This window comes from Castor canadensis, chromosome 12 (assembly GCF_047511655.1).
Source record: "Castor canadensis chromosome 12, mCasCan1.hap1v2, whole genome shotgun sequence".
Taxonomy (NCBI): Eukaryota; Metazoa; Chordata; class Mammalia; order Rodentia; family Castoridae; genus Castor; species Castor canadensis.
Genome location: NC_133397.1, coordinates 92,400,033 through 92,415,388, shown reverse-complemented (window position 1 = coordinate 92,415,388; position 15,356 = coordinate 92,400,033). Strand labels below are relative to the sequence as shown.

General features: G+C 41.8%; 1 long non-coding RNA gene across 2 annotated transcripts in view; it reads left to right on the top strand.

Moving 5' to 3' along the window:
* LOC141415069 (uncharacterized) overlaps positions 1-12,734 on the top strand; it is an 80,904-nt gene extending 68,170 nt beyond the window's left edge. The window contains exons 2-6 of one of the 2 annotated variants that reach the window (XR_012440094.1): positions 5,584-5,650; positions 8,268-8,444; positions 9,372-9,420; positions 10,174-10,345; positions 11,871-12,734. This is a non-coding gene — a long non-coding RNA (uncharacterized lncRNA). Of the gene's footprint in view, positions 1-5,583; positions 5,651-8,267; positions 8,455-9,371; positions 9,421-10,173; positions 10,346-11,870 lie in introns of both variants that reach the window. The other variant, XR_012440095.1, reaches the window with a different exon arrangement.
* Positions 12,735-15,356: the final 2,622 nt, after the last annotated feature.

The following is a 15,356-nucleotide window of genomic DNA, read 5'->3' as shown; positions in this document are numbered from 1 at the left end:
CAAGGCCACCCACCAGAGTGGGGTCAAGACTGGTGTTCAACCCTTGACCTCAAGCTAAAGAATCACATGCTTAGAAGTGGTGGCCTTGGTGGTTACACAGGAGACCAATCACGGTTTCAGAGCAGAGTGTGCAGTTCATGATCTCTAACTGCCATCCAACAAAACCAGGAAACATATCATGGAAAGACCCTCTACAGGATAGCTATCCAGCATAGCCAGCTGAGGTCTCACTGGCTCAAAGCAGTGCGCTGTAACATTGAGCCACGCATAGGACTGGGCTGCGTACATCCCCCTACTTGTAGGAGAGAGGCATCCAAGGACCTGAGTCCTTCAGCCCCATGCCTGGCAAACATGGCACTCTTACCTTTCACCTTGTCTCTCCTCCAGTAAAATAGTGAAATCAAATCTCTTCCTGAATGATTCTGAAGGTCGGATCTACTGCTGTTTCTCCTTTAGTAATGTCACTTACCCATTTATTGAGAGGAAACTGAAATTCAATTTTGGTTTTTCAGCATCTGTCTTCCCCTAGGGACTTACTTTTTAAGTAATGCAGCAAAATTTTGCCACAAAGTAACCAGAAGTAAGAACAGTACGTGGATCCTGGGGCTTTGTCGACAGACACTTGTTTCTAGGGAGCTAGCATCCCAGCTCTGGCATGCTCTGGCCTGGTGGATTTGAGTTACTTAATATTTCCAGGCCACAGAGTCATCATTTATAAAATCTGAATATACGCAGAGTCTACTTAAAAAGGGTTCCTCTGAACACTTAATGGGCTTATCCATGCCAAATAGCAGCACATGGGTAGCGGTGAATGTTCCTTGTTTATGCCCCCTTGGGCCACTCAGATGACACCAGGCAAGTGGCCCCTTTGCCTCTCCATAGGGCAGATCTATTGTTAGTTTTCTCTGTTACATGTAGTGTATTCTTGTGTCTTAAGGAGGTGGTGAGACCTTGACTCTTGTCACAGCTTATTTAACATATTGAGAATTGAAATGGCCACAAGATTCCATACTGTTCCCTAGTTAGAGTTGAAGTGTATTAACTGTAATTAGTGATACTGTTGTAAAAAGCCACCAGCTGGCCTCTCTGTTCCCCCGCAAGAGACCACACATTCCTTCCTATGGTCAAATAAGTTGGTATCTGGCAAGTCTTTTATCTACAACACAACTTGTAATTTTAACCAAGAGTTTTAGTATTTCTGTTGCTTCTAAGACTTTTCACAAGTCAGTCTCCCTAATGCAAATATACTATTTTTAGATATTTGCAAATATACAGCAAGGAAGAAAAACATTATAATAAATGGGGAGAACTCAAAAGTATTTCTCTATTGGACTGGCTGTAGCATAATCACTCATTGCATCAGTTTGCTGTTGTGTGATAGCAAATTACCACATACTCAATGACGTGTGACCCTAGTTCTCTACAGCTCTGGAGTGAGAAGTCCAACATAAGTCTCATCAGGTGAAAAGTGGGGTGTCACTTGACTTCCCTCACTGATTAGCAGTAGCATAGCATCTTTAAGTCTCTGACTTTTCTACCTCCTTTCACTAACAAGGACCTTGCTGATCACCCTGAGCCCTCCTGCATAGCCCAAGGTCACCTCCCATTCTGAGAGGAGGTGATCAGCAACCTTCCACATTTAAGAAAAACCCTTATTTGAGTTACTATCCATGAATTGGTTGTTTGAATTTCCTCCTGAAGGCATGAGATTTTACAAAGAAGGCAACCCTAAAGGCCTTTTGTAAGGTAGGTTATATGATTTGAAGAAGTCAGGCAGCATGTTGAATAAAGGTAGAGATGAGGAATAACATTTCTTTCCCATATGATCTCTACTTTTTCTTCTACCTGCTTACTCTAAATTAGTCACTTCTTCATAGACACATATATTTTGGTGTGTCTGTGTACATGTGCACATACATAGTTTTCTGGAATTTCAAGTCACTCCTGGAAGTAAAAAGACTTCTTTTGTCTGTGTGTGCACATGTTTTGAGTTGAATTCATGAAACCATATGCTCTTTGGCTAAGATTTCTGTTGCTACTCTGGTCTTTAGTCAGTAGGGGTGTGGATAAGGCAGATTAAAATACTAACTTTGAGTCCTGAATCTTCCTTCTTTCAAGCTTCCATTAAGCCAGGTGGCAAGCCAAAATAGCACTGTCAACACATTGGACAGGTCATCTCAGGTGGCACTGAATAAAGACTCTTTAGGAAAACAAATGGAGAAGCCAGGGCAGTGGTACTGATGTTGATGAGGAAATCAAGGGAGATGTTTCTGAGAAGATCTCAGGTGCTTCAGATCCCTGACTTGTCTAGCTGTCAGCTTGGCACCCATCACCACTTGGGGTGTTGTGGGAACAGTGACTATTGGGAAGTGTGCAACCCAACAAGATACCGTTAATGGGGTTGTTTTTAGAAAGAACACTGGCCCTAGAATAGATTCAATGTTATTTTAGGGATTAGTGAAAACATTGAGCCAAGAATGGTGTTAGAGTTGCTTCATTCTGTTTGTCTCATCAAAGTCTTGTGAAAATGGCCGAGCTTGTAAGGTTCTCTTAGCTGCTGTTCTTAGCATAACTTGGGGATTTTGCCAGGCTCTATTCTAGAGCAGTTATGTGACATACAAGTTGTGATCTGGCTATGCAATATCAGATTTGTTGACTCTTCCCCATGAGGGCTAGACCTAGGCAATAAACTTAACTAGCTGTAGTTAGTGAAGGCAAACATTCAGTTTCCTTGAACAGCCTCAGCTGGTGAGAGAAATGTGCATTATGCCTTGGAATTGACCTCTGTGGTTCCATCCTTACATAAATCTGAGCACCATCTCAGGCCTGAACTTTCTGAACTTGCTAGACTTGTTTTTTAGGGGGTTGTTCTGATTGGTCAGTGACGTCTGTTTGAATGACTCTCTTTATTGCAGAATAGTGATTTGTTTCCAGTCCCTTCCTGTTCCAGTCCATCCTACCCTGCTCCATGCGGGTTCTCTTCTTAACTGGGAGTAACCCTGTGCTCCCAAGCAGTGGCCTCCAGAGACCCCAGGGGAAACTCCACTCTTGCCCAACATGCAGGGTCCTCCAGAGTAGTCTTCCAGCCAGCCTTTCTGACCTGCCTTGCCAAAGAGCAGCAAGATAAGACATCTGCAGAAATGCAGGGTGATTTGTTCTATTTTACTCATTTTATTTTATCTGTGCAGGCCACTGCTCAGTATCAGAGCAAGAAACCAAATGGATTCATAGCTTACTGAGGAAAGGCAGATTGCTAAATCGGTCTCATGTGCCAAGAGCTTGGCTTGCTAAAAGTCTGGGGAAGCCAAGGTTTTGAAGAAGTGCTTAGGGATTGGTTGATCTTAAATGCACATGCGTGGTTATGCCAGTGTGTAATGGCATCTGCCTGCTAGTCCAGTATTAAACACAGTTGCACCACATTGGGAATTCTATGTGCTTTGCCTTCTTATTGATCCCACCCTCCCCCTTGCCCCTGGTAGCCACTGATCTTACTGTCTCCATAGATTTGCCTTTTCCAGAATGTCATCGAGTTGGAATTGTTCTTCAAGACGCTTATTAAAATAAGGACAGTAAGGCAGACTTTGTCCGGAGGGTTACTGTGGTGGTTCTGCAGTAAGGAAAGAGGTAGCTCCAGACCCGTGCTGGGAATGGGAGGATGTATGACCACAGGGAAAGGTGTTGGGAAAATTACTAAGAGAAAAAGGGTGGGGAGCACATTCTGGCTAAGAGGACCTGACAGGATGCCTGCTGAATCAGGCAGGGTGATCAGAGGTCACCTGGGGGAAGGTGGCAGAGGAGGAAGCTAATCCATATTGAGGGTGCTGACTCTGGCTGGCGCAGAGACACAGATATGGAAGTCTAGAAGTTGAGGCTACAGTTTGGTCCAGGGAGCCTCTGCCAGAATCAGAAGGTGCCCTTTACTCACCTCCCAGTAGGCATTTGGTTCCTCCGTCCCTTCTCCTCTCCATAGCTCACGTCTCTTCAGCACCTATGGTATTGAAATTGTTTGGTCATGCAGTTTTTTTTAATCCATTCACCTACTGAAGGACACCTTCCTTGCTTCCAAGTTAGGGCAGTTATGAATAAAGTTGTCAGTTTTTTGCAGAATGCTAACTAGTTTTCCAAGCAGTTTTTGTTGAAGAGGCTGTCTTTTCTTCATCATATATTTTTAGCGTCTTTGTCAAAAATAAGTTGGTTATAGTTGTGTGGCTTCATATCCGGGTCCTCTATTCTGTTCCACTCATCTTCATGTCTGTTTTTATCATTACTGCTTTGTAATATAGTTTGAAGTCAGGTAATGTGATACCTCCAGCATTGTTCTTTTTGCTTAGCATTGCCCTGGCTATCCGTCAGTAGTGGGGCATCTTGGTTGTTTCCATAACTTGGCTACTGTGAATACTGCTGCAATAAACATGGGTATTTAGGTGCCTCTAATTATTTTTTTAAATTAAAAATAGAGTTCAGATGAGTGGGAAATTCTCCTGGTTTTCAACAGTCACATATATATAGCCAGTTCCCACTGAATGATCAAAATAAGAGGGATACACACCTGCTCTCTACATTTTGTGCCTAGCTTTTGCAGGCATTTCATAGCAAGGAAAGTAACTTGATAAAGAAAAATTTACAAAGACATTAGATCTAGATGTACAATGACTCAGGAATTCACTTATTTTTTTCTATAAATACTCAAAAAATGTTTGCTCTAATCACTAAATATGTGACACAATGCTTTCAGTAAGACTAATATGGGATGGATTCTGAGGACTCTCTCTTAAAGAACTTATCACTTATCATTACACCATTTCCACCCGATGTTTCCTGCTACCTACCTTAGGAAATACTGTGCCCTCCTTCATGATCAGGCAAAGAGCTGACCCAATTATGCCAGCAATTACAGGAAGGGAGAGAGGCCGCCCTCTGTCTTAGTCAACATCTCACAGACCTCCTCACCCAGAAAGATACTGCCTTTTACCATGGACAGGGCTGTCGAGAGCAGCTGGATGAAGGGCAAAGGCTGGTGGAGCACCTTGTTTGCAAGATCAGCACAGGTGAGGTGACCATAGGTCCTGATTATCCTGAGCTGCTACAAGGTTTCCAGCTCATGGAACACTCCACATCTCCCCCAGTGATCTTTCTATGAAGCTTATTCTTTCACATCACTCTAGGCCTTCTCAGAATGTCAGGACCAGCTGGATGGGAAAGCAGAAGAGAAACACACTGGGGTAGAGGACATAGAGCTGTAGCCTGGCACCAGCGTTGTGACAGGAGGTTGGATACAGATGGAGAAGTCCAGGAGGAAGCTGGACAAGGATCTGGTAATCAAGGGAGCAAAAGGCATTTTAAACTTTTACCCACTTTTAGAAAGAACATGCTATGATGGGGATTCATTTTATCACAGATGGTTTTTCTGAAGAATCAAGAAAGTAAGCTAGACAATTTCTTTAAAGAGAAAATATGTGCCACACAGAGCAATTCTCTCCGTGTACCTTAAAATCATACAAAAATATTTATGTCATCATGGCCTGGAAGACCAGAGAGACACAGAACTTCTTCCTGTCTGACTTGTCATTTCTGAATTTGCAGGAAATCATGAAAATGAGGGAGAAGAGAAAGAAAAGGAGCCACTGTCAAAAATGAATGATCAGAACAGGTAAAATTTGGAGAGGGTCCTTGAAAGGAAAAAGAACAATGTGGCCCCATTCATGATGCCAGGTTAAACATACACTGCTCATTTCAGTCAGTTTCATTCACTCAGCCAACCATGTGTATTGTCCTTCTGATACTTGTAGAGTTGTTTGAATCAGTGTCAGGTGATTTCCTGTCCTCTTGTGCATGGTAATAAGGCAGAGTGAAATTCATGCCTGGTTCCTCATATTGCATCTAGGTCACTGACAGGCAGTTCACATTCACAGCAAGGAAGGGAATTAGATGCATGTGTGTGTAGAATTTATATTCATCTACCTGTATATGAAGCTCACACATACATATATATGATGTGTATATATATATACACATCATATATATACACATCATATATATACATAATACATATAAACATACATACATATATACATATTTATATGTATGTAGAAAAAAGCATATTCAAAGAAACCTACAAAGTTTATGGCCTCTGGGGGTTTCTAAGCCTTCAGTAGTTGTCCTGGATAGTGTATTTAACCTTCAAAAACTTATATATAGATGCCCAAAATGTACCAGAATTCTAACTTTAAGAGGATATTCTCATAGAAATCTCTGTCAAAGCCCTAACAATCTGACAGTTATTTAGTTCTAACTGTTAATTTTCCCTTCTATATCTACCTTAGGGAATTCAGTTTTCTAATTCAAGCTCAGGCACAAGAATTGACCCAGTTAAGGCAGAAGTTGCAGGAAGGTAGAGAGGCCTCCTTGTTCCTCAGTCAGCATGTCAATGACCTTTTCACCCAGGACAACTTTGCCAGCCATCATGGTCAGGGCCACCGAGAGCATCTGGCTGAGGGGTGCAGGGTGACGGAGCACCTAGCCCACAGGCTCTGCCCAGGTGAGGAGGCCACAGGCCCAGTTTCCACTGAGCTGCTCCTCAGTGCTCAGCTCACACAAGACTCCACAGGATAAGCCATCTTTTCCTGGATCTCCTATCTACATTTCCTTTGGAGCCTTAATAGAGCAGGACTGTCTCAGTTTGAGGAGAGAAGAAATGCACTGATTTCAGGCTTGGGAATTCCAACTCCACCTGTGCTCCTTGGTGAACCATGGCATTTGCACAGCAGTCAGCATCTACCAGCAATCCCAGAGAAAGGAGGGTATGACAGGCAGAAGCTATTTAGATTGAAAAGACTCTGCACTAAGAATGGAAGCTTCCCAGGTATCCTTACCCTGAAATATCAAGGGTGAGAAGTGATTTATCCTTCCTGGATTTGTTTTCTCATGTCAAACATGATTTAAAAATTTGTTTCTTCATGTGCTGATGGTAGTTGTAGCATTTGAAAAGTAAAGTCATGAGCATACATAGAGTAGGACAAAGTCACTCACTGACAGGGGCTGGCATAGGGTCCTGACATAGAATCTGGCAGTGGGGTACTGGAATATTTAACGGGTAACATGTCTGATTAAATGACAGAAGCAGGCATAAAGAACCCAGTGAAATCACTAGATTTATTGAGATAGATGGGATGGGGATATTTTTCCTCTTCATAGAGAAGGTAATTGGCTTGATATGAAAGCAATGGTCAAGCCACTGAGCCTGGGGACCAGCTGTGTGACAGTGGGAGGTACCACTTGAAAGGCCTGAGGGCAACTGGATACTCCAGTATATATGAATCTAGATAACAAATGACATTTTTCTTTCTTGGCCCAATTAAATGTAGAGGATTCTATTATGGAGATCCCTCCAGTTGGGCCATTCATTTCATGGGATAAAATGTCACGGCAGGCATTTCTTTGACAGACACAAGGCCTTTCTGAATTCACACACAGATAATTTATGACTCTGTGCCAAGATAAGTCTCTCCACTTCTAATGGCTGAGTAGAACTGCCTAATGTCTAAGTGAGCTTGTTTGAATTTGATCATAGAAAATCTCAAAGATGAAGATGATGATAATGAAGAACAAGTACTACCCAAATTGGATCCAGGGTAACAGCCAGTGATAGGAGAAGATAATGATCATGAAAATATTGAATGTGGCCCCAAAAGATATACAAAGAAGCCAAACATAGCCACATTCATGATGCAGAGGTCAAGGAGAACTGTTCTTACTCTGGTTTCATTGACTCAGCCAATAGCACTGTCTGTTCTGAGTGGCACTTTGTAGTCTCTCCCATTCACAGAGTCTCTCTCATTCATAGAGTGAATGAACCAGGGTGAGGAATATCCTGCACTCAGAGATGAGCTGTTCTCTTCTGCCTGCTTAAAATCCAGAGGTGCACCTGTTTTCTCCATGGTTCACATTCACGTGGCAGGCAATTTCACAGCAAAACAAAGAAACAAAAAGTCCCCCCAGAACAAAAGTTTTATCCTGCCCTGACATTAAGAGAAAAATGCCTAGAAGTCACAAAACTTCTGGGAGTCTATAAATATCTCAAGAGCATGTTTCTGCTGAACCACTGAATTCAGAATATAATAGCAGAAAAAGCCACTGTTCACAAAGGAATGAGCCAGAATTATACCTGGATGGTATTATGGAGTTATTCCCACAGAAATCTCTCTCAAAATCTCAACATGTATGATTACACCATTTCTACTCTAACAATTTATTCTATCCCACCTTAGAAAAGATGATATCCTGGTTCAAGTTCAGATGGGAGAGGAAAAAAGCAAGTCCTCCTTCTCCCTCAGTCAGCAACTCAAGGACCTCTGCACTCAGGAAACCCTGACAACCACTGGGGCCAGGACCATGGAGAGCAACTGACTGAGGCAAGCAAGCTGTTGGAGCCCTTTGTCTACAAGGTAAGTGCAGGTAAATGGACCACAGCCCAATCCACACCTCCAGTAGTAACACTTACCAGCTGTCCTGGTTTCCAGTCACATGTGAGATCACAGCAGCATGCAAATAGCCTCGGTGCGAACAGAGTGGAGAAATGCATTCAGAGGTCACAGTGTTGCAGTTTTTTCTCTAGTCCATGAAGGATGGCACATTGTCTTTGGGACAGGAGGTGTATCCACCCAGTGCTCAAGGACTGGAAGTAGATTCTTAGAATGCTGAGAGCCTTCTATGAATGAGTTTCCCATATTTTCCTGTGCACTCACTTCATGACTGTAGCAACTGGCTAATTTGTCCTTTCTAGATTTCAGCTTTCTCATCTGTAAAGTAGAATAATCATGTTTTGCTTCTTAGCTGTAAAGAGTGAATGAGGCAGTGCCCGCGAATGCACTCAAGTGAAAATATAACCCCTCAGTGCCCCTAAAGCCTGGCAATGAGCATTTTAAAAGGAAGAAAGACATAGCTAACTAAATGCAGAAGAAATTGGACACATCCAGTGCTCAGTAGAGCAAAATACAGTTTAACTTTAACCAGTTGAACACCTGATGCTATAATAATGATCCACCAAATCAGGGCATTGTAGACAAAGGGTCTGCATATTGTCAGAGACTGTTTCTTTCTTCTTCTACATGTATTTTTATTGGTATATATTAATTTTACAAAAGAATGTGTGTTGTTATGACTTTTTTCTACTTGTCTAGATGGCACCTTGATTGTATTTATCCCCTGCCCCACTACCAAAGTCAACATAGAAGATCATTGAGTATAGTTCTCCCAGTGCATCCTGAACTCATACATACATGATTTATATCTGCATGCCCAGGTAGGGCACTCTGTTGAAATGGGTCAGATGGAATTACCTAATGACTCTCTGATTCTGAATTTGTTTGCAGAAAACCATAATGACGAGGATGATGATGAAGAGGACTCCCTGAATTCCAGGTAATAATGAAAGATTAAGGGGCTCTGAAAGTAGAAATCATGAGGTGAAAATTGCTACAGATTGAATGTAAAGAAAGACTGCTGTGGGTAGTGATGTCACTCATTCAACCAGTTAGCAAGGTTAACTATTTGTAAGATGAGTGACCAAGGTGAACAAAGCAGTCTCGGTACTTGTTGCCCTTAAAAAAATCACTTGTTCCCTTTTAAAAGCTAAAATCATGATGAGATGCACATCTCTTGTCTTCACTCTTGGCCTCAGGTTATGGACAAATGTGTCATGAAACATAAATATGCCCCCAAAAGTTCCTATCACATACCACTACTGATGGAAAAGGGCCTACAGGTTACAAGTTCTCTGGGAGTCTACAGTGAGGGAGCCATTATTCACTGCATAGCTGTATGTAAAATTCAATGTCATTTATGAAAGGCCCACCCACCATTATGGTTCTCCTTGCCTGTCCGCTATGGTGACTGCACCTCACAGGTGGAGCTGAGTCTCCTTCCCCCCATCAGCTTGTGAGCTGGCCAGTGCACTGATCTGGGTCACACTCAATCTCTCTGTCCTTCTGCCTTCCTGTCAGCTCCATGGAAATCAAGCTGTGCCCACTTCAGAGAATGGTTGCCTTTGTCTTTGTGGAAAGGAGAGCTCCATGCTATTGGACCCCACGTATAAGCTTCTCATCAGCACCAGCTGGGTTGCTGTGGCATGTAATCCATCTTGACTTCATCTTTTGTTTCTTCTGATCCCGCTAGACTCAACAGTCAGCTGCAAGAGGAGAAAGTGAAAGAAGTCTTCACAGGTTCATCAGGTGAAGAGTATTTCTCCCTTTTACTCATCCTGACCAACTGGACTCACAAGAATGTCTCAGAGGCACTGCCCTCCCCTTGGATGGGCCTAAAGTCAGCCCTGCCCTGAATCAAAACTGTAAGTACTCTTGACATGATGGAATAAACTCAGTTGGTCTGCCAAGGGAACCCCCAATGAAGTGTTGCCATGATGTCTAGGCTGAAGTTTGTCTGTAAGCCACTTATGAGGCCCATTTTTGTTCAGTGAAGCTGAGAGGTCAGGTGGCTCTAGTGCTTTGCTGACTTCCTGGTGCCAGGCCAGGTCTTTATCAGCCAGGTCCTCTGTGGAGGCCACAGATCCATAGGCAGCAGGTTGGAGAGGGGATAATGAGCCATGTAGAGCCACCACAAGCTTATGAGCAGCAAGGGTGTGTTGAATGTCTGTCTTCAGAAGTCATCTTATCCTTGGACCATGACTCATCCTAGCCTACTATGTTAACTCGATGACCCTCTTATATCCCAATAAGCTTGTAGATAACAATGACTGTGCTTGACAAATCTGTAGCAAACAATTTTTTTTTGGCATTACTGGCATTTGAACTCAGGGCCTCACTCCTACTAGGGCAACTACCATTTGACCTGAGGCATCAGGTCCTCTTTCTGGGATGACAGGCACAATCCACCAAGCCCTGCTTATTGGTTGTTCCATCTCACCTCAGACCACCTTCTTCCCAGTCTCTGTCTCCCAAGTAGCTGGGTTGCTCTGGATGTTCTTAAGATTGAGGTTTCAACCATTCATGCCCACTGTATCTGGGTCGTGCTCATCTTTATCCTGTGTCACTGTCAATATCAACTCCTGGATCCTCTGATGCTGCATGGTAGTAATGTCAGGAGGTGAAGGTTGTCTGGGATAAGGGGCCACAGTCTCCCTCTGTGAGACTCCCCTGGGAAGTGCTCCTGAGACCCCCAGGGACATGTAGCCCTGACCCATGTGAATAACATGTAGTATTTAACTGTCTTCCTGTCCATCTGGACTCTCTTTTCCTTTCCATTGGCTTCCCACAAGCCCAGCCATTACTCAACACCTGGGCTCACCCACTCTGTCTCTTCATCACCTTCACAGATGCCAGAGCAATAAGCCAAGTCAGGAAAGTTTTGGGGAACATGGGGTGTGTGAATCCTCCATTTATTACTCCATGCTCTGATTTCATCCTGATGTCTATCAGGTTACTTGATTTTCACAGCATCTTCTCATCCAGAGTGCCTGCTGTGGCTTCCATCGATGCCTTCCTCGCTCTTCCTCAATGTTGGTGGAACAGATCTGTTCTAAACTTTAAGAGGTCATGTGGCTTCATTTAAAGTTCAGCCCAAAGCCATCCATGTCTGTTATTTAGTAACAAGTGGAGCTTGCCTTGGCTCCTTTCAGTACTTCTCACACTGTGCTTGACAATTTCTTTGACAACAAATTGGAAGTACCATTGTTATTGGCAATCTTATTATTACTGTGAATATGCCAGAAGCATCAACCAAAATGCAAACATCAGAGTGTCTATAGGATTCACTTCCCTGCTTGCACTTATTTGTCTCATTGTACTGTCTTTTCTTGATGGCTGTCTTATATCCCAATAACGGCAGGATAACAATGGTTCTGGGTTTATTTTCAGAGTCAAATTTGGATGCCTCCATTGAAGTGAAGAAGCCTGAAATGCTGGAATGTGATACTGCTGAAGGCTCAGTTGACAACATACATGAGTATGTATGGCCAAATAGAACACTGAAGAGGTCCTCATGTTCATGGGATTTCAGAATCATGAATGGATGTTGACAATTTTCACTCCAAAAGGCCAGTTTTCCTGGAGAAATCACTGTTCCTTAGCCTGTAATTGTCATTAATACCCAAGACCAAGGCCAAGTCCATAGAACAATTGAGAGACATTAATTCCAGCCCTTGTAATCCCCACCATGCTAAAACCCAAGGGTAGGAACAGCAGAAGAAGACAGCACATAAAACTGGACCCTGTTTCAATATTTTTTAGTCCTTTTGAATATAAAAGCATTCGTCATTTTTTTGTTGTCAGAGTCTGTGATGACTGTGACCTGTGTATAGGGAACACGTCAGATGGCTGGCATTATGGCCCACATTCTTCAGTTCCCTGATAATTTTCTCAGGATTAAATTTAGCATAAACTTGTAGCCAAACCCATGTACAGCTAATGCCATATGCTTCCTGTCACACCCCACCTGAAGATGAAGACCTTCCAGTTTGTCCATCACTCATGTCTGTATCTAGACTGTCTACTTGGAGAAGGAGGCATCCACTTTGGGAGTCCATTTAAATGGCATATTGTAAGCAATTTGGAGGCAGAAACTTTGAGAATGTATAAATATATTTTTCTCCAATGTTCTTCCTCTAGAAAAATTACTATTTATCATTCCACCTTGTCCACATCCTGTTTTTTTTTTTACATCAAAATTGATCATCCATTCTAAAATTTAGGTTTTCACATGTACTTCTTTTGCTTGTATTTTGTTTTAAAAGGACATTTTCTCTCTGAATTTTAATTTGAATTCAAAGTTAACATTAACCAGAAAGATTAAAATATTTGTGTTAATGAGTGGACTCATGTTCTTAATAAAGTTTATTGTTATAATCTTTTATTACTGTGATTGATTTTGGGGGTAAGCACAAACATTCTTATTTTCCTGTGTGTATTCTAAACTCTCCCATATAATTAAGGCTATGTTTACAATAGATAGTAGATGGGATTTACTGCAGTTCTTTCTCCATGTTTGTGTGAGGGTGTGTGTGTGTGTGTGTTGTGTGGCATTTAGGAAGCATTACCTTTAAAGTGTTTTTGATATCTTTAGCATCCTTTAATTGACAGATATCTAATAATTTGGTTTGTAAGTTTTCCATGAAATCATGCCACTTCAATTGGGTAAGTCAATGACAATATTTGCTTTCTTCATTTCCACCTACTGTGCCTGCCATTTATAGTGTTATCTCAACCCAAAAAATTACTCCCTCCTTTTTTCACCCCTTGGATTTTGAATTAGATAAAAATTGAAGAGATTCCAAGATGGCAACTAGAGGGAGGAAGCAGAAAGCATGCTTCCTAAAGTAAACTCTTGGAGAGCCGCTGGAGATACACCAGGCAGGAAAAACCACCAAGAAGTGGCAAAACTCTGACACTCACACACCACCAGCCTGCGCATAGCATCCCCATGCCACGTTAAATGGAGAAACTAGGAGGGCTCCACGCTGCCAGATGCCAGCTCCTAACCTGCTTGGGGGATGACCAGTACAGAAACCAGAGTGATATGAAGAAAACAGATGCCCAGATCCAGACTGCAACAAAACGAAGATAAACTATGCCAAAGAACCCAATGAATCCCACAAGAACAATCTGAAAGAAGAAATCCTGCAAGTAATCAATGAGAATTTTATAGAGATGATACTGGATATGGTCAACCAAAATGCACAGGAGACACTCAAGAAATTCCAAGACAACAAAAATAGAGAATTTGAGAAAGCACAAGAAGAAATAAAAGAAACCATAGAAGCACTGTATAAACACCAAAGTGAAACAAAGAAGATGATAAATAAAAGGATAAAAGAAATCAGGAGGAAAATAGATATTATCAAAGAGGAAGTGACTCAGGATATGGAAAACCTCACAAAAAAATTATACAGAAATGGAAAAGAAAATAGAAGGCCAATGCAGCAGACTAGAAAAAGCAGAAGACAGAATCTCAGAACTCGAAGACGAAATTGTAATTAAAGGAAAAACCAAAGAACCATGAGTTAAACAACTCAAGACCTGTGAAAAGAAAATGCAAGAACTCACTGACTCCATCAAAAGACCAAGCCTGAGAATCATGGGCATTGAAGAAGGAGAAGAGGTGCAAGCAAAAGGAATTCATAATATATTCAACAAAATAATAACAGAAAATTTTCCAATTCTGGAGAAAACTGTGCCCATACAGGTACAGGAAGCCTCCAGAACACCAAACAGACCTGACCAAAATAGAACTACCCCACAACATATTATCATAAAAACAACAAGCACAGAGACTAGAGAAAGAATATTGAAGGCTGTAAGACAGAAAAAACAACATACAAAGGTAAACCCATTAAAATTACAGCAGACTTTTCAACAGAAACATTAAAAGCAAGAAGAACTTGGGGTGAGGTCTTCCGGGCACTGAATGAAAATAAATTCAACCCTAGGATACTCTACCCAGAAAAATTATCATTGAAAATAGATGCAGCAATAAAAGTCTTCCATGATAAGCAGAAATTAAAACAATATGACCACAAAGCCACCCCTACAACAGATTCTTCAAGGGATTCTGCACACAGAAAATGAAACCCAACATAACCATGAAAGGACAGGCAGTACCAAACTACAGGGAAAGAAAAAGCCAGAAAGTAGAGAGTAACATTAATTTAGCTACACACAGTCAAACCCTCAAACAACTAAGACAACTAAATGACAGGAATCACCACATTCCTATCAATACCAACACTTAATGGACTTAATTCCCCCATAAAAAGGCACCATTTGACAAACTGGATTAAAAAGGAAGATCCAACAATTTGTTGCTTACAGGAGACCCATCTCACCAACAGAAATAAGCATAGGCTTAGGATGAAAGGCTGAAAGAATTACCAAGCCAATGGCCCCCGAAAACAGGAAGGAGTAGCAATACCTACCTCAGACAAAGTAGACTTCAAACCTACATTGATCAAACAGTATAAAGAAGGACATTCCATACTAATAAAAGAGGAACTAGACCAAAAGGAAATAACAATTATCAACCTATATGCACCCGATGTCAATGCACCCAGTTTCATCAAACATACCCTGAAGGACCTAAAAGCATATATTAACTCCAACACAGTGGTTGTGGGAGAATTTAACACCCCACTATCTTCAATAGATAGGTCAGCAAAACAAAAAATCAATAATGAAATCCTAGATCTAAAACGTACAATAGATCGAATGGACCTAGTTGATGTCTACAGGACTTTTCATCCAACTTCTACACAATATACTTTTTCTCAGCAGCCCATGGAACATTCTCCAAAAGAGACGATATCCCAGGGCACAGAGCAAGCCTCAGCAAATATAAGAAAATAGAACTTA